Here is an 18,580-nt window from a genome sequence, read left to right as displayed (position 1 = left end):
GCTGCCTCCAGCTCACTGCTACAGCCCAGCAAAGGGAGCTGCCTGCCACCTCCTCCGAAAGGATGGGTATTTTGACCAAGCTCTCATTACCTACAGTGTGTCCATTCCTCTCAAGCAAACAGAAAGTGGTATGAGTTACAGCAAGCTCTCCACCACAGCAGATAACCTCTGCATTGCTATCTGCAGGTGCAACAGCAGGAACATGCCTAGGGTATAGATTCTGGCCTATCATGACCCCACCCGCAGCATGGCCATGGGACATCTTCACTCTTTCCCACGTGCTGGACAACTCATGAGCAAGGTGAAAGCAGCTCAGTGCCTTCCCACCTTGCTCACTCATTGCTCAAGGCAGAAATCTAAATTCCCAAGACATGGCAACCCCATCCATCACCACTGAGGTTGTTTTGGAAATGTCAGAGAGACAGATGTTGGTCAGAGTTGAACTAAGAGCACAACTAGAGCAAGGGGGACCAGAGTACAGAAGCCAACAGGAAAGGAGGAGCTGATGAAACTTTATAAAATTCCTCATGAAGAAAAATCAAAACAATTTCCCATTCCTGCAAACTCAGTGCTTCAAGGTCAAACGACATCTCTCTAACACAGAGAGATCAATACAGGCTGATCGTTATCGGCATGTGCTTGACGTTTTTTCTGTTCAGTGGGAACAAATACATGGGCCTTTGAACAAAGGGTCAAAAATCCACGCAGATTGATAAAAGCACATGTTAGCATAGTGGAAACACCTGCCCTCAGCCCTCACATTTCCCCAGGGGGGTCACTAACCGATTCCCACTGAACCTGCCTTCCAAGGGGATCTCAGGACAGAAGCACAAGAGTCTCTGGGGTTATGCTGGTTGCAAACACAGTCACAGCATTAGGATTCACCAGCCCCTCATCATGACCCTGTGTCCCAGTGAGTCCTGCCTGCTGCCCAGAACAGCAGCACTGATTTCTTCAGGGTTAGCAACCCAGGGCAGGAGTCACATCTTCGAAAGAGAAAATGGCTTCAAAAGAGAAAGTTGTTGCTGTTTTTTAAAAAAAAAAACTTGGACATTTCCTGTTGCTTGCTGTCTTCTAAGAGAATTAATTCCCCAAATTCATCCCTCTGATGTTTAAGAACATTCTCTGAGTTTACAGCTTATCTTTATCCATGCACAGCTCACCCCTATCCACTCATGTTCCAAAAATGAGCTTTATCATCAGCATTTATCCCAGTCCATGTTTAAAGTTACATCATCTGCGTTCTCTAATCATTTCACATTAGGCAGGCTCTCCATTTCTTTTATCATACCCATATTCCTTCTCAAAGTTTGCACACAGCCTTCAGCAAGTGACTGGAAATGTACACAGTCTTCCAGACAAGGTCTCCCATGCCTAAATATGCTAAAATTTCCCCATCTCTGCTACCAATGTTTTGTCCAACGTGTCACACTGGATGACATTTATCTTTTTCATGGCTGCATCCCGCTAGTCGCTCGCAGTTATCCGGCACGTCACTTTAAGCCCCTGAGTCTCCCTCCCTCATCGTTCCCACTTTCCCCAGTGAGCTCCCGGACGGAGCTGAACTTTTCGCTCATTTTGCACGCACATAGCCATGCAATTCTGAACCATCCAGCTCCCATTTGTATTATTCCTCAAGGACATCCCAGTTTTCCTGCTGAATAACACTGAACTGCCTCTGACAACGCTTCCTAGCTTTGTGTCTTTAGGAAACATCACTAGTGAAGTCTGACTTTATAATGCTCATCAATCTGATGGATTGGATAGCTTCCATTTGAAGGCTTATCTCCACTAACAACTTCCCTTCAGACCAGTAGTTCCTCTTTCAACTTTCCTGTTATCTTACTCCAGTCTGCTTACTGCTTCTTAGTTTTCAAAGGGTACTATGTATGGAAGAAATACACATGGATCCAAGGGTAGGTAGGAAAAGCACCTGAGAGATTCATTTCAGGATACTAAACAGATAAAATATTAGCAAATCCCCTGGAAAAAAAGAATTAGGATAATATGATGCATACTTTCCTTGCTCCCCCTCCTTGCTCTACACCTGCAACCATTTCTAGAAAAATCATACTGAGCAAGGTCATTCCAATCACTATGTGGATTTTCAGCTTCCAGTACTGAAGTGAAATCCTTCCCATTGCTGGCAACTGATGCTTCACTGACCAGGAACAGAGGCCCTCACAAGCTCCATAAAAAGTCATAACTACCAGATAGGGCTAGTGCTGGCACAGATCCCCCCAGGGCTGGGCTGAGTTCCACATACCTCTACACTACTGAGACATCTATGGGAAAACCAAATCCTGCCCACAACCAGCTGTCTGTCTCCAGTCCCTTCCAGCCCCAGATTCCAGTATGCTTATAGTCTTTTTCAAGGAAAAGTGCTGCTATCAACATTTTACATGTAGGAGACTGGGGCAACAGGGAGATGTGAATCACTCAAAATTCTATGGGAAAGAGAGAAATGACCCCACAACCAACTCTTAGCACCCATCTTTTACTCCTAATACTTAGTACTGCCCAAGCAAGAGCACAAAGAAATAGCTGAATGTTTCTATAGCAGAGAGAAATGAGGACACGAACTGAAGAGCAGCTCCTCAATCATGTCTGAAGGCTCAGCTTCAATCTGATAAACCAAGCTCTTAAAGAGGTACAGAAAATCTTGAATTAAAGCAAGGCCTCAAGATAATTGATCCAGCCTGAGGTTTCAGAGTGTTTTAAGTAGCTCTAAGAGCAACCCTGTTTCTTCAAGTACTCACTCAGATATTGATGCTACACTGAGTGGGAACATAAACTCTCACCAGTCAAAGCCTTGGTAAAAGAAGCAGAGAGGATATTATTAAAAAATAAAATAAATATGCCTTTTAATCTGGTAAACGATTGCTCTAAGCAGCCATGGTAACATTAAGGTGTTACTGGCTTCACTTCTATTAGTTTTCAAAATGGGACCAGTGCTGCCCCTGCAGCACAATTTACCTAAATGACTGGTTTCACCATAACTTATAGTTCCCCACTGCCATGAGGAAATCCTTAAGTTGCCACATTACATACTATATTGGAGCTGGTGAATTCGGCAGCCACAGTTCTGCTGCATTCACCAGTTTGTATTCTGACCTCAAATAAGAGTTCTGTACTTCCAACTAAGCAGCTGAAAAGCTGCAGGGCTGAGCTGAATCTGCAGCCCTGAAATGGTTCACTGTGTACACTGCTTGAGGGAAGTGACTGCTTATGGTTAGTTCCCATGATGTGCACCGAAGTGACATTCCCTTCCCATTCCAGGGGCATAGCCAGGGTGACTCAAAGTCAGGGTGACTGCACGGCACACAAGGCTCACAGGGACTGCAGGGGAAGGGATGTAGCAAGGAAAAGGGCAAGCAGAGGAGAAGAAAAACATCGCTGCTGGACGCATGAGAGTCCACATCCAAGAATGGAAAAAGATCCTGCCCTCTCGTTTCAGGACTGAGTCATAAACAGTTTGTTTCCCAAGGCAACAGCAAGTATGAAAACTGCTCTGTATTTCCCTGCCCGTGGCAGGGGGGTTGGAACTATACGATATTTATAAGGTCCCTTCCAACCCAAACCATTCAATGACTCTATGATTCAAGCAGAAAACCCACACTCACCTCACTCTGCACATGCCAAAGACCTCCCTGCCATCCCTGTTCCGAGCAACAGCAGAAGTCAAGCAGGGAGATCTGTCAACTTGCCACAAAGCGAGTTCCCAGCAGACCTCCCTGCTCTGAAACATTCCCACTTCACTTTTCAACGAAGCCCAGAGAGCAAATAACCACTGTCTGATTTATTAGAGACACATGATATTAATAATGGTTGTTTATACTGATTTTTGCCCTAAGTTTCTCCACTTACCACCCCAACTGGACACACAGTGCTGCTCTGCAGTGTTACCTGCCCCAGTTGGCTATGTTTTAGTGGCAAATAAAGCAATATCTCAGCAGCTTGTGCTTCTGCAAAGCACTCTGTGATTAAAAGAGACTGCTGAAATACACTCAAAACCCACCTACCACCAGCAATGCAATAGCAGAATATTGGCAAGCATAGAACTCCAGTGCTAAACAAGAGACTGCCTGGGTTCCTGAGCACCCACATCCCAGTAGACACCAGAAAAGCTGCAAAGGGGAAAGGGAACAGGACCATTGAAAACTTGTTGATACTCTGTCCACCACTTATATATTAACCTGCTGGCTCTCAGATGGAATAGTTGTCTTTTACTCTTCACCTGTGCTGTCTACAGTACCAATACTGTTAGCTGAAGGGATAAGGTATACACACAAACAGCAGATTGACATAAATTATAGCCATTACCATGACATCTCACACAGCACAGACTGCACATCCCCACCCATAATCATGGTGCATGACCTGCTCATTCAGAAGGGATCTGTGGTTACTGCAGATCACAGGCTAAGCTTGAGCAATAGTGGCATTTTGCTTTGAAGCAGACAAACAATATGTAGGGCTGTGTGCACAGGCATGTCATATGCAAGACTTGGAGTCATCCTTCCTCTCTGCCCAACACTGGCTCATGCCTCATGGACATATATCCCAAATGGACAAACTGGCGAGAGCTCAAAGGCAACAAGGAAAAAAAAGGACAGAAAAGACTAAATTGTGAAGCAAATGGGTTGTTGGTTCTCTGTGGAAAACTAGGGGGTACATGAAAGCAATTTCAAAACGTATAAAAGGCTGCTGCCAAGAGCCAGTGAACAAGCTGTTCTCCACCTCCTCAACAACAAGAGGAGTGTCCCTAAGGGGCAGACAGGGAAGCTTAAGTTAGACATCAAGTATAAAAGATAAAACTAGCCATCCACTACATCAAAAAAAAATTAACAGTCAGAAGGTAAGGCTGGTTTCCTTAAAATTTTCCATGGTCTTGTATGTCTCAGGAAGCTCTTTGCTTTACTTATTTAAAGGCATGCAGTCCTATTAATTTTCACAGGCCCTCACTGACATTGGAAATACTGTCTTTCTCCAGCTTTGCTGCCAAACAAATGCCCATCTTAGAGCCTTGGTCAACCCATGGCACCAGGAGATACCGACAGGTGGAAGGGACTGGATTGCTAAGATGCAGAATGCAGCAGATAATGTCCCTTTTGCTGGGAGCTTCTAGAGATTAAATGAAGAAATCCAAGGAATAGCATGGCCCAAGGCCACTGTGCCTGGGTCAGGGAGATATGATTATTATATATCTTTTGGAGGTCCTACTGTCGTGTGATCTCTGTTTGACTCAGAGAAGCAGGGAACCTCTAATGAGGGATTAAAAGCTGAGAGCTATTTATTCCACGAGGCAGAATACCTGGAGAAACACAAACATGCTCCTGGAAAGACACAACAAACATACAGGTGCAGCTGAGAGTGGAAAAGCGTTGTGTGCCAGCTGATCTAGTAACTAATCCACCTGGCTGTTAAAAACATACTCCAGATGTACTTTTTCCCTAAACAGAACATGCTTAGCACAAGCTTTCAGCCAGTGGATTCATCCTCCTTTCACCCACCGCATTGGAAAGACCTTTTTCTCATGAATTTGGTATTGTCAGAGATGACCCTTGGTCACAGTTGAGAGCCCTTCCAAATTTCTCTCTTGTTATTATTAACCTCTTCCCATCTAAGACAGCAAGCTGTCATGGATCATCAGTCACCTCTACTCAAGGTCTCCATATCAGGTCAGCCCATGATTAAGCAACCTTGTGGCTGTATGTGCTTATCGGTGTATGTTTAATTGGCACAAAGAGATTTAACTCACAGCTCCTACTTGCTGTGTGGCCTGTTGTGCAAAGTCTACCTCCTCCAAAAGTCACGTTCAGCCAACAGGCAGCCATCCTATGGGCAGGCAGGCACACAGAGCCAGAAATGGGGAATACCTGCCTGTTGGCTTTGGGCAACGATTTCGCTCAGGCTGGAGAAAGACCCACAGTGATGGAAATGCTACAGGGATAAAGGGGATCCGTGTGTGGGAGGAAATCCTGTCCTGTTCTTTAAAATAGAAAATAAAAGCTGGCAGAGGCAAAGCCCAGGCAGCAGCGATTGAGGCAGGACACGAAGGCAAAGCAGGTCACAGGAGATGGCTGACAAACCTGCCAAGCTTGGATTGTGTCGGACAGACTGAAATAGGGCTCAGCCTCGTGTGAGGCAGATGAAAGAGCAGGGGCACACTTCTCTACAGGGTTCCCCGTGGAGACATTTAGGCACTTCAGGAACTCCTGGAATCTGTGGTGTGTAGCTCTGGCACCACAGAGACTATTAGAGAATAGCCTTGAAGAGACTATTCTAGATAGAAGAACTATTAGGAGACTATCGAGAAACATCCAGCAAAGAGGTGCTCAAGGACAACAAACAAAGGCGTGTCCACACACTCCAGAAACATTCCAGTCAGAGGAACAAGAGCATGCCAGGGTGGAAAGAGCCTTGAAAGAGCCCTCAGGAACTTTGTAATATATGACGATAGACAGAGCCTTGGCTCAGGCCTATTAACAAGCAGCCACAACAGCGACTCAGAGAGCTCCTCTGTTGGCTGGACATGGAAGAGGAGCAGGAAGGAACACAAGAACTGAGGAGTAGGAAGGCCCTGATGAAGGACTGATTGCTCAGAGCATGTTCCTGGAAAAACAGAAACATGCTTTTCATCTCCATGATGTACTTCCATCTCTGGACAATTCTGAAGCCTGTGTTTTCAATTCACGCTTAAGAAAGCACTCCAGACTGTGCACACACCCAGCCTGTGCCTCTCACACAGCATGGAAAAGAGAAGACCAGCTAAATGGTGAGATGGGGAGGAGGATGGAGAACTGGAGATAGAACAGTCCAAGCCAGAAGCCGAGCATCTGCTCTGCTCTCACTCATTCTCAGTGCAACAGCCAGAGAAAATGCTTGGTCATGATGCTCTAACAGGACCTGTTCTCCATCCCTGGGAACATCTGCCAGAATTAGTAATCCCGAATCAGAGGAGGTGAAGCATGCACTTGTGACCTTTTCAGCAATTTTTGTATGCCTGCTGCTTTCACAGCAACCTTCTGTTATCAGCTTAAAATAAATCCAGCCCTTCTGAAAGCACTCAAGGATTGCAGAATCACAGAATCATTTAGACTGGAAAAGATCTCTTCTAAGATCACTGAGTCCAGCCATAAGGATCTGGCTCTTCCTCTACAAAGCCAGAAACTAGAACTGATGCATCTGGGGATGCAAACATGGAGGCCAAGGAGCTGTAGAGGGGGATTAATGCTGCAGTCCTGAACTCCAGGATCTGAACGGGAAGTGTGGTCTCCCCTGTCCATGATACAGCTGCTTTCAACTCGGAGAAAACAGGGAAGCCCCAGCATTGCCCCTTAATTTACAAGCAGGTGACCTCTTGTTTCTTCTCCCATGTGTGAGGCTTCATGTATTAAGCTGTGTAACCAATCGGTGCTCCACTCCCACTTCTACATCCCATGTGAGACCAGGCAAGAGTGGAGCCACATCATCCAGCTGCAAAGGGACTATCTCTTTCTTCAGATGAGGTTTCTTTGAGCATGAGCCCCTCCATAAGCACTTTTTGAAGCATTTTGTGAGCTCTGGGCTCCAGACACTGAGGACAAGGACTCAGTGAGGTCTGCTGCTTTCCAGTAAGGTCTCCTGTTTTCCAGCACACAGCATGGGGTGATACTGCAGCAGCACGAGAGCAGCCAAACTGCCTACCTAGTGTAGGACCTGATCAACAACAGGCAAAACCCAGCCTGAGGGAAACAAACCACAGCTCCAGCCTCTCGGTGGGATGGTGCATCCTGCACCGGCTGCACAGCTCAAGGAGCACGGCTCCTCCCCAGATATCTCTGCTGTGTGATCCAGCTTTCAGTTGTAGGCACTGACCACACCACAAAAAGGGTAGATTTTTGGAGTAATTTTTGTGTTTATATGGATAAAAAGAATCCAGATCTATGGCCATAATGCAACTCACAGATTTAATATGCCTTCCACACTTAAACTGATCTCCAGGTACCAGTCCTCAGGATAAACCTAACCCAGGACCAGAATGCCTACATAAGCCACTGCTACAGTCCAAGACCTTCTAGTGAAGCAGCTAGCCCTGGCCACCAGCAGGGACCTGGCAGCAGGCTAGATTAAAGCTCAGCTTTAACCCCTCTGGGAATTTCCTGTACCTCACATTAGACATAGCGATAATACTCAGAAACACACAGGGAAAGCCCAGTGGCAAATAACCTAATCAGAAGTGAAAGCCTCACACCTTCTTGATATCAGCACACCTGCAGAACCTGAGGGTCACAGTCCCCTGTGGTCAGCAGGACCAGTAAGAAGAGGAAAACACAGGAAGACCTGCTGGACCCCCTCTGCTGCCCCTTGCCCTCCCCCTCCCCCCCCCCAAGGGTCCAAGGCTGCTCTCCATGGAAGATTCCCAACACTTTGGCTGAAATGATGCCAGCACTTGGGCAGGGCTTGGTGTTATTTTTAACACTTGCTCACATAACTCTTTGGATGAATCCTGGGAAGAGCTTGTCACCAAAATAGTACACTGTGGGCACTATTTATACACCCACTGGCAGCACAGCAGGATATGCTAAGGAAGCAAAGCTAGAGCACCCCCTTATCCTCCTCACAGGGACCTAGGGGGGCCCTAAAACATAGTTTGTTGTTTGGGCTGGTGCTCAGAAGTGAGCAATCACCTGCAGGAGGCCTGGTATCCTGCTGAGGAGACAGACTCATCCATATGGGAGGGAAGCCCAGGTACAGTAAGCTTGGGGAAGATGGATGGCTGTGAGCACATCCCAGCTGCCGTGGACTAAAAAGGGAACAGTTGTGCCTAAACACAGAAAATGCTAAAGCCCTCCTATTTTATCTCTCCTTGGCTACTGTGGGGAAATCCAGAAGGGGTAGGGTTTCTCAGTCGTCACCTCTTTTCTCCTATACAGCACAGGCAAAGGTGTGCAGTTGTGGGGTCAGGTGAAACTTTAAATGCCAGCAAGGCTCACTAGAAAGAAGGCACCAAACCAACAAGACTGACAGTCCTTCATCCCTAGGGACAGCAGCAGCCTCAGGCCTTTCCATACCAAAACAGTGTGCCCTAAGGAATTGAAGGAAAAACAAAACAAAACAAAACAAAACCAAACCAAATCACCCTTTTGAGACTATCTAGGGAAAGGAAGGCTCTTCCCCTGTCTAATTTTCTGGATTAAAAATAACTTCTCTAAAGCCATTTCTGAGCCTATTGAACTTCCTTGATTTTTGTCTTCCTTGAGTTTGTCCTCCCTCCCACTGTCTCCCAAGACACATCAGACTGCACTCTACTTTCACATCTCCCACAGAAGCAGGTGACATGACCTGGAGAACATGCACAGGATGCTGGATGAGAACAGAGAAGTTACAGAAGAGAGGACCCCATTCTGGAGCAGAAAAGGGCCAAAGTTTCATTTCTCCAGTGTGTAGATAAAAATAAAATGTATATATGCATTTTCTTTCCCTGTAAGAGAGGCTACAGTCTGAGCAGCATACTGACTGTTCATCAGAGCTACAGAACAATGCAATACAAAACCACTAATTAACACATGCTCTCCAGGCAGGGGCAGGACTGGCCACATTACTTTCAGCATAACAAATAGAAGGGATCGGCTCCTACCTTGCTAGATACAATCTCCGCAGGACGCGGGCTCAGCTCATCGCAGCTGGAAGCCGAGTGCAGCAGCAATGGCATGAGAGCAGCAGGAAGAATACAGCATGCAGAGCCAGCGATAATCCAGAGCAAAACCAGCTTGTCCCCGTGCCGGCTCAGGGATCAGCGAGCCGTGCTGCAGGGAGCGTCTGCCGGCAGCACCCCTGTTGATGCAGGACGGCGGGCAACAGGCAACATGACAAGGCACTTCTTCCAGACAGGAGCCGGCTGAGGAATTCCTCCTGCTGCCAGCCACCTGCCCCTCCTCCGGCACAGCGGTGCCAGGGTCTCACCCACAGCGCGTGTGGGCAGGAGAGAGGAGCGAGGGCTGCGGGCTGCTGGCAGCGCAAGGGCCAGATTGCTAATGAAAGCCCCAGTGTAAATACAGATGCGCTCTGGAGAGGGCTATGGCAGAAATGCAGCTCGTGTTACAGAGAGCCATTTACAGCAGGCACAGAGAGCGGGGAGAGCGTGGCGGGGCTGTGCGGGATGGCTCCACTGCCTGCCCACTCGGACAGCGGGCTGGGAGGGCAGCTGCCTGCCAGGGGAAGCCTGGGAAGAAGTGACCAAGAGCAAGGGGAGACCTCCCCCAATTCCACACTCTTCAGCAGCTCCTACAGCTCCATACGCAGTATTTTGCATAGCAGAAATGCAAACCTGTCCAATTTCCCATCCTGCGCCCCAACTGGGACAGCTCCAGCCCCACCTGGGACAGCCTCAGCCTCACATTTTCTCTGGTGCAAATGCCACAGCAGCCCACCACACCAGGGAGAAAGGCTGACTGGAGCTTTGCTCCATCCATCTGTCAGATCAGCTCATGGTGCAGGAGCCCATTCCCGTTGTCCAGGTCTTCTCCCCGTGTTCATGGGCCCCACATGTTTGAGACTTACCCTCTCTCCCAATTTCAGTGTCTTTGGCACCTACTGCTAGGATTCTTTTCCCCTGCCATTTTGGGGTAATTTACAAGCTGTGTTGCAGTTGGATTTACACCAAATCTGAAAGACGGGGGATAGGAACTAGGTCAGCAAAGCAGCAAAGTGTCAAAGGGTTTGGGGGCTTTGCCTCTGCTGCACTACAATTGGAACCAGCATCAGAGAGGGTTTGTAGCTTTTAATCAGTGCCCATCAAACAAGACTTGAAAGACCTTAGGGGGAGGATGAGAAGGAGCTGTTTCGGGACATTTCATACCACAGCAGGCACTGCCTCTAAGCCCTGTGTCAGACAGGCATATAGCTCACACAAGTGACCTCTGGGTGAAACCAGTGACAAAGAACAAGGAGTTCATGTGGTTCTGAAGCAAGTGTGGTCTGTTCTGTCAGGACGGGGGAACCTCCAGCTCAGATGTGTAAACCTCAAGCAGGCCACTTCCCTACTCAGTGCCTTAGTTCCCCCCCCCTGCATCCCCTGCAAAACAAGGGCCACAACACTTACCAAGCTGCTGCAGATGTTGCAAAGTTAACTTCGTCATGGGGTGCTGGCAGCCCATAAACAGGAACGAGCATTCTGCAGGACTCTGTTACCACCCATAAAGTGGAGACTCCTTGTGGTTTTCCTCGACACACAAACTACTGCTCGCAGCTTTCTTCACCCTCACCACAGCAGATACGCTGCAAAGACAGGGATCCCCACTACCCCCAAAAGCAGGTAGTCCCTCTACCAGCTGCGCCCAGACCATCTGCCAGGCAGGAATGCGGTGCACCAGCCCGGCCTCAGCCGAGCTGTCAAAGCAGCGGAAGGGCTGAGGCTGCACTGCTCTGGAATTCCAGAAACGCACAAACACCCGTCAGCCTGCACCAGGAATGACTCCTCCCTGCCCCGGACCAGGCTGAATCACTGGAAATACCAAAACAACGATGAGGTCACGTTCCCAGAGCAAGGAATTGTAGCCAGATATAGATGCGTGGAGAAGTGGGCTAAAAAGGGACGCGGTGTAGGGGCTGGGGGCTCTGGCAGACAGGCACCATGAGCATTTGTCTCGTTTAAAAACAGCCTGACGCTGCCAAGAGACGTTTTTCTTCTCTGCAGGGAGAGGGGAATGGGCTTTAAACCCTTCATCCATCCCATCGAAAGAGGCACAAACATTCTAATGCTTCTGAGTGTGTAGTTTGGGGTTCGAGGAACAAGGCAGAAGTAAAATTATGATTCTAAGTCTAGTGTTCCCAAAATTTCACTATGATACCACATTCAGGTTTAAGCAGTGAAGAATCCCTCTGAGGCAAGCTGAATGGCAGACAAAAATCATATGCCCATTACTGCTTTTTGCTTTTGCTATAGCCAGTTTCCACAAAAGAAAACTCAAAGAATCCAGAAGCATTGATTTGGTGAGTTTTCAAAAGGATTAGCAGCAAATAACAGTGGCTCCTACTACTGCTCCTAAAATGAGTATCAAAGGCATTTCATTATGAGCAAACAAGACTCTTCAAAGTTGTGCAGTTCCAGACTTTCACAGTTCTCGGTGCAGGGACACTGGAGACATTTTGCTATTTAGACTGTGAAGGAAATTGCAACACAGGACTTGGAAAGGATAAAGGAATTCACAATAGAATTTGCAATAGCCTGCTCTTTCCCCTTTCCGTAGGACGAGACATTTCGATGGATAACACCACCACCCACAGTCATGTGAATAAGAGGCTCTAAGAGTCCAGATTTTGTTCCATCAGGACATAAATCATATCCTAATCAGAATTCAAGGGGAAACAAAGACAGGATTGGATAGCTAATGCCAGGCATCTCGCCTGCCTGGCAGAGCAGTAATCATTGGACTGGCACACCCTGTAAGCCAGTGGGCAACGCCTACATCAGTCCCCTTCTCCTGACAGTCCTCCCAGATTTGCTAATAAAAGTGATAAGAAAATCTGTGGTGACCTGTGTGTAACTCCCACAGGAGAGCCATCAGACCAGAAGTGCTCAAAACCAAATCAGTTCATTTTCGCCCCACCGCTTCAGCACGTTCTGGTAACCAGAACCACCTTATTGGGTTACTCCAAGAATTCTTCTGATCTAGTGCCCTACCCCCAACATTTTGGCATTGGCATATACAAATCACAGAGTATGGAGTGATTTCTCCTAAAAACACATTCTTCCAGCCTGCAACAATCAGGAACTTCTGGAGCTGGAGGTCGCACACTGACCATCACATTTCACAGACACTGAAACACATCTCTGCCATTGAGGTGTCTGGTTCCTTTTGGAATCTGTGTGTATTTTCAGTCTTCATGCCATCTCGTAGCAACATGTTCTACAAATCAACTGTGTTGAAACAGGACTTCCTTAACCTCCAGTCTAATAAATAATTTTGCTGGATGTGCTTCCTCACTTTTCCTTGTTTAATCTCTCTTCCTACAGAAGCTTAATCATCCCCATTCCACTTTTCTCTATCATGTCCAGGTCTATGTCACTCTTTTTGAGACAGAGTGACCAGCTGGTATGTGGAACTCAAGATACAGGCACAACATGACTGAATACCTATTATAAAAGAATACAGACCAGCATTTTTTGTTTTCAGTGTGAGTTCTACCTTTTCTGGCTACAGCTGAGCATTGAGCTGATATGCGCAGATAATAATTCACAGTGACTCCAAAGGGCTTGTTATGGGTGGTGAGAAACTGTTCACAAATCACTGTTATAAGTGGCATTTTATCAGCATGAAATCTCATTTTCTGTTGTATCATGCTAAAGTTCTGCAAGATACACCTGTAATTCTTCAGGCAGTTTTCAAACCAACTACCCTGACTACCTTAGAATCATCAGAAAAATTGAAGTCTTCACTACATCTTCCAAACCATAGCTAGATGTGTTTCACAGCATGTGTTTCACAGGGATCCCTGCAGGATCAGGCACTGCAGGTACCTGGTGCCCTGTAAAGCATACCATTGGACAAGGCGTGCTCCAAGCACACTGACCAGGAATGCTCTGTTTGAGTGGATATCCCACGGTGGACTGTGGAGCTCTAATGCTCGTGATGTGCAGCTGAACTGATGCTGACACAGGCCATGCACAGGCAGACGTACTCCAAAGCTTTGCCAGGCACAGTCTCAGTGCTGTGTATATGGCAGCACAACCGTAACAGCAGCAGGATGGCCACATTCCACATCCTGTTGCTGGGGTGAGATTTGCAGCACACCAAATCTGCACTCATGGATGTGTGTCTGAACAAATGTCTTGCCCTGGCATTCAAGGAGGATCCTGGTGCAGTTTGAACCAGCCATTGTGAAATCAGCTAACTTGAACTTCCTCTTGTGAAGGCAGCCAAGAGCAGTTTTGGATATCCCCTGGATGTGTTCAAGAACAGGCCGGATGGGGCCCTGAGCAACCTGATCTACTGGGTGGCATTCCTGCCCACCATGGAAGGGTTGAAACTAGATAATCTTTTAGGTCCTTTCCAACTCAAACCATTCTATGGTTCCTGGTCACCAGGAACCTGTTAAGAAAATAAAGATTTAATTGTAAATATGATTCAGTGCCATCGTCATTCTGCCAAGGATTCCTAAAAGAGCCTGTCATTGTTGGGTGACAGTCCCATCCACGGCTCCATGGAGGACTCAGTTGGAAGTGCAGAGTCCAGGGCAATGCTGAAGGACTACAAAGATGCTCAGCAAACACTGACCCCAGGCACAATGGAAGTGAATTGTGGAAACCATGATTCCCAGTCCAGGCAAGCACACAAAAGAATGAGGAGGAGGAGAAACTATTGGCTTCAGATGAGCAGAAGGTATCAGTACCAAAACCTTAATCAGGCTTTATGTTCCAGAATCAAAGGGACAGAGACCTAGAGCCAACAAACCTCTGAAAACTCTGCTATGTGTCCAGGGCTTGATGAAGAACTTAACTGGGAATTAAGTGTTCCGTGGAATGCAGATTACATAAATCCAGAGAGAACTGGGGTAGCCAGCCCCCCTGAATATCTGGGAGGGACACAACAAGCAGAAAACCTCCTCACAACCAAGTTTAACCTGAAGCACGCTGAGCTGTAAAACCAGAAGGATCTAATGCCTGGCCCAGCTTCAGCAGAGCTTTCCACAGGAAAAAGCATCAGGCACCTACAACTACACACAGTACCTTCATTTCATATATTCCCAGTTCAAAGCCTGGGGATGGAGTGGGGAAGGGTGAAGGAGCACTTCATCTATCCCTCACTTGTTTCATGCAAAATATTGCCCACAATCCCAGAAGGAAGACAGATATGAGGTTTTAGTGAACCATAACCCTTATGTAATATCCTGGTCTGGGATATTACATCTTCCAGCTGACCTTAAAAAAAAGAAAATATATATTCCTGTGTATCACCCAATGACACTGCCAGTCAATAGCTCTTACAGACCCACCCAAAAGGCAAAACAATCAAGCCACTGACTAGAGAAAACTGAGGATACCAGGCATCCTGCACAGGAAAATGTGTCAGACAGCATCTGCTGTCACAGCAAAAACTGAACCAGAAGCAGAACTGCGGGCAGAATACTGTGCAGCCATAAACCAGGCTTGCACCTTCTGAATATTCTATGAATCCTTATCCACAGCCTGAAGGTTTCTGAGGGACGACTGCCAGGAGGCAAGAAAGCCTCTGAAGCAGCTGTTCTAGGTGTTGCTGTCTAAGCCCAAAGGATGCAAACCCACTGCTGCCAGCAAAAGGTCACCAGACTGGAACCTTGCCCAGCAGCTTCTATGAAGCACACAAACTAGCAGACTTTCAGACTGCAATTTTTCAACATGAGAGTACAAATTAGTTTTCTAAATACAGACCTGTACTCTTCATGGAATGAATGGCCTGGATGCCCGCAGGGCTGATGGAGGCAGCACTTGATGACACAAAAGACTTCAGTTTAAAATCCAGGGCAGCTACTGACTCCCTGAGTCACCTTGGTTTGCATACTTCAGGCCCTGGCTCCCTGGTGAACCAGGAGATGCTGAACCTCCCTGCCTCTCAGGGGAGGAAGAATGCAGTAAAGCTTAAAAGATCTCAGGATCTCTGCCATAAATCCCAAAATTAGGGGAGGCAAGCGGGGTTGTTCATTACGTAAAAAAGCCAGGCTTCTTTTAAGTGCCTAATTCGGATGTGGAAGCAGGATGCAGCCAGTAACAAAAACATTGGCCTTCCCTGGAGACACAGCACTCAGATCAGATGGCGCTGTGTTTGCGGGCTGATGCGCGGGGATAGCACCTACAGGTCTGCCCCGGCTTTGCTCTCAGGTCTGGGAACAGCAGTGCACACAACCAGCTCGGCAGCACAGCCCTCACCAGGGCACACACAGCTCCCCCAAAGCCAGGCACGATGCTTCCAGAGAATCTACAAAAAGCCAGCGGTTGGATCATATGTTTTCCTAATTCAGAGGAAGCCTGGCCCAGCTCCTGCATCCCACAACATCTCCTGGTGTTGGGGAGGGGGGTGGTTTGGAAAAGGCCAGATCCATTTATAGCTGAAAAGTCTGGCAGAGGGCTCAGCTCCGTGTGGAAAAGCAGGAGCTGACAGCTCAGTACAGCCAGCTCCACCCAGCTGGAGAGGCAGGCTGGAGAAAGAGACAGGGGGTACGGAAACCGCTTCCCTTCATGCTGCGAGGAACAGGAGAGAGAGAGAGGTGGCTTCTCGACATTGCCAGGAAGAGAAAAAACACTCTCCGCCTTCTAAGTGAATTACAAAAAGTAGGGCTGCAGAAGACTAGCTCTGGAAAACCCAAGGAGTAGCTGAGCTGCAGATGTGGCCAGAAGCACTTCAGAGGTCAAGCCCAGGCTGCGGGGCTCTGTGCCCTTCTGCTGAGCCCTCCATCACATGAGCCCTGCAGCAGCACAGACCCCTATCACAGGGACGGGGACAGAGATGTCTGGGAGCTGAGGCTGGGAACTCAGCCCCCTCCCATGCCCCCCCACTTATTACCAGGACAAATGACAGCTCCTCACTCCAGCATAGTTACATCAACCAACACATAAGCAGATGCAGCAAAAAGCCCTTGCCAGCCCTCGTGGAAAAAGCTTGCCCCTGAGGACAAGGCACCAGTTTAAAGCATCAACATGCGCAGACTTATGCTGTGATGACTTCAGCTCCACCCCATGTTGTCAGGCATGAGACAGTGAGAGAGGAGAGGTATTTACATACCTAACCCAATTTAGCTAACAATTGTGCATATTCACAATAAAATTAGGAAAAATAACCACTGAAGCTGTGTTGGGGATCACTGAGGTGATGATGCCATAAGAAAAGCAAATGCAGCCTAGACAATTCAGTGAAATACCAGAGCTATTGTACAGGCATGATAACAAAGCATCATGCAAAAAAAAAAAAAAATCTGGTCAGCCACATTTAAAAATTATAAACTCAAACGAACAGGTGCAGAAAGGCCCTGAGAGAAACAGAAAACCTATCAAACAAGAAGAAACTTAAGAACCTGGCTTGTTTAGCCTAGCCAAATGTAGGCAGAGAGAGGATAGGATTGCTGTCTAAATATATCACAGGAGACAAACAAAACTGCTGAAGCAAAAGGATAATGCTGGCATGACAACAAGAGAATAAATGCACTGTGAACACATTTAGGTTGAAAATTAGAGGGGGGAAAAATCAACCATCAGAACAGGAAGCTTTCCAGCTGGAATGGCTGGGTTTAGGATGAAGTTTATCAGTGGTCTGATGGGGTTACAGGATACAGTGCTTATGCCCACAGATATCTTTATGCTCCTATTTTTCTTCCAGCTAGTAATTAGCATGGGGCACTAATGAGATGTCTCCTTTCATCCAAAAGACCTTGCTGAGGATCACTCCACTTGGAGAACCCAGGGCAAGGAATGCAGTGCTCCTCTGCCCTCCCATTTCCTAAGAGCTGCTCATATGACTTCCAGGCTACAGGACAGTGGGAAAGAGTTGCATGGATGCATACTGATTCAGGGAGAGCTACCAGGCAGCATAGAAAGAATGCGAGTGTTGCAGTTAGCAATGGAAAACACCCTTGAGGTGTCTCTGCCTGAAAGCTCCTGATACCCCACAGTATTAGGGGCAGAGGTTGCTCTGTGTCATCCTGTGGATTCAGGGGAGAGAGATGATGTTCTCAGCTCTCCTCTGATACAGTGTAACCATATTATCACCGGCTATCAAATAATCACAGAATGGTTTGGGTTGGAAGGAACCTTAGAGATCATCTTGTTCCAAACCCCCTGCCAAGGGCAGGGACACCTTCCACTACACCAGGTTGCTCAGAGCTCCATCCAGCCTGGCCTTGAACACTTCCAGGGATGGAGGCATCCACAGCTTCTCTGGGCGACCTATTCCAGAGCTTCACCACCATCAAAACATAATCATTCTCGATCCCTAAATTGCAGCCCAGCGCAGTGGCAAGTACAGGCACAACAGCAGACCAATGTTCAAACTATAAATATTTATATGATGGAATCATGCGGATAAAAAGGTAGGGAGTGAAAACAAAATCCAAACCCTATTTCAGGAATTAATTTTTTTGACCTATCATAAAAATGAGGGCTTCATAAAAACCTACAGATTATCGATTTTAGACATCGCACAGAGATGATGACAGAAGGTTTCACCTTCTCCTGGGGACCAAGCAGAGCACTGCGCACATGAGAAATACAGACCACCCCTCGTCCACGGACAAGCCCCCATTCCCCCGCCCCCGCCCCGCCGTCCCTTACCGATCGCCCGCATCGCTCCGCTGTTTACAGCCGGTTGACGGGGCGGGCTCTCGACGCTGCCCGCCCCCACTGTGTCCTCCGCCTAAGGATGTCTGACGTTTCCTTTAAGTTTCCTCTTAAAACATCCCAGCTAGGATGGAAAATTTTGGGAATTTGAGCGTTTCCCGCATCAGGATACCGGATGAAAAAAGCATTGTCTTCTCAGATCCGTCCTCCCACAGACCATCCTCCCGCTTTATGAGGTCCAGGAGTTACCATGCACTTCTGGTTATAAACTGCTCAGATCAATTAACAGGG

The 18,580-nt window shown here is 47.5% G+C and overlaps 1 protein-coding gene across 4 annotated transcripts in view; it reads right to left on the bottom strand.

Moving 5' to 3' along the window:
• RUSC2 (RUN and SH3 domain containing 2) overlaps positions 1-18,420 on the bottom strand; it is a 57,725-nt gene extending 39,305 nt beyond the window's left edge. Inside the window, exon 1 of one of the 4 annotated variants that reach the window (XM_064641709.1) lies at positions 18,284-18,420. The gene's annotated coding sequence lies outside the window, so the exon portion shown is untranslated. Of the gene's footprint in view, positions 1-9,622; positions 9,962-11,086; positions 11,350-18,283 lie in introns of those variants that run through there. The other 3 variants (XM_064641711.1, XM_064641707.1, XM_064641705.1) reach the window with 3 other exon arrangements.
• Positions 18,421-18,580: the final 160 nt, after the last annotated feature.

Source organism: Pseudopipra pipra, chromosome Z, assembly GCF_036250125.1.
Source record: "Pseudopipra pipra isolate bDixPip1 chromosome Z, bDixPip1.hap1, whole genome shotgun sequence".
Taxonomy (NCBI): Eukaryota; Metazoa; Chordata; class Aves; order Passeriformes; family Pipridae; genus Pseudopipra; species Pseudopipra pipra.
The sequence above is the reverse complement of the archived record's forward strand: the minus strand, read 5'-3'. Positions and strand labels throughout refer to the sequence as shown.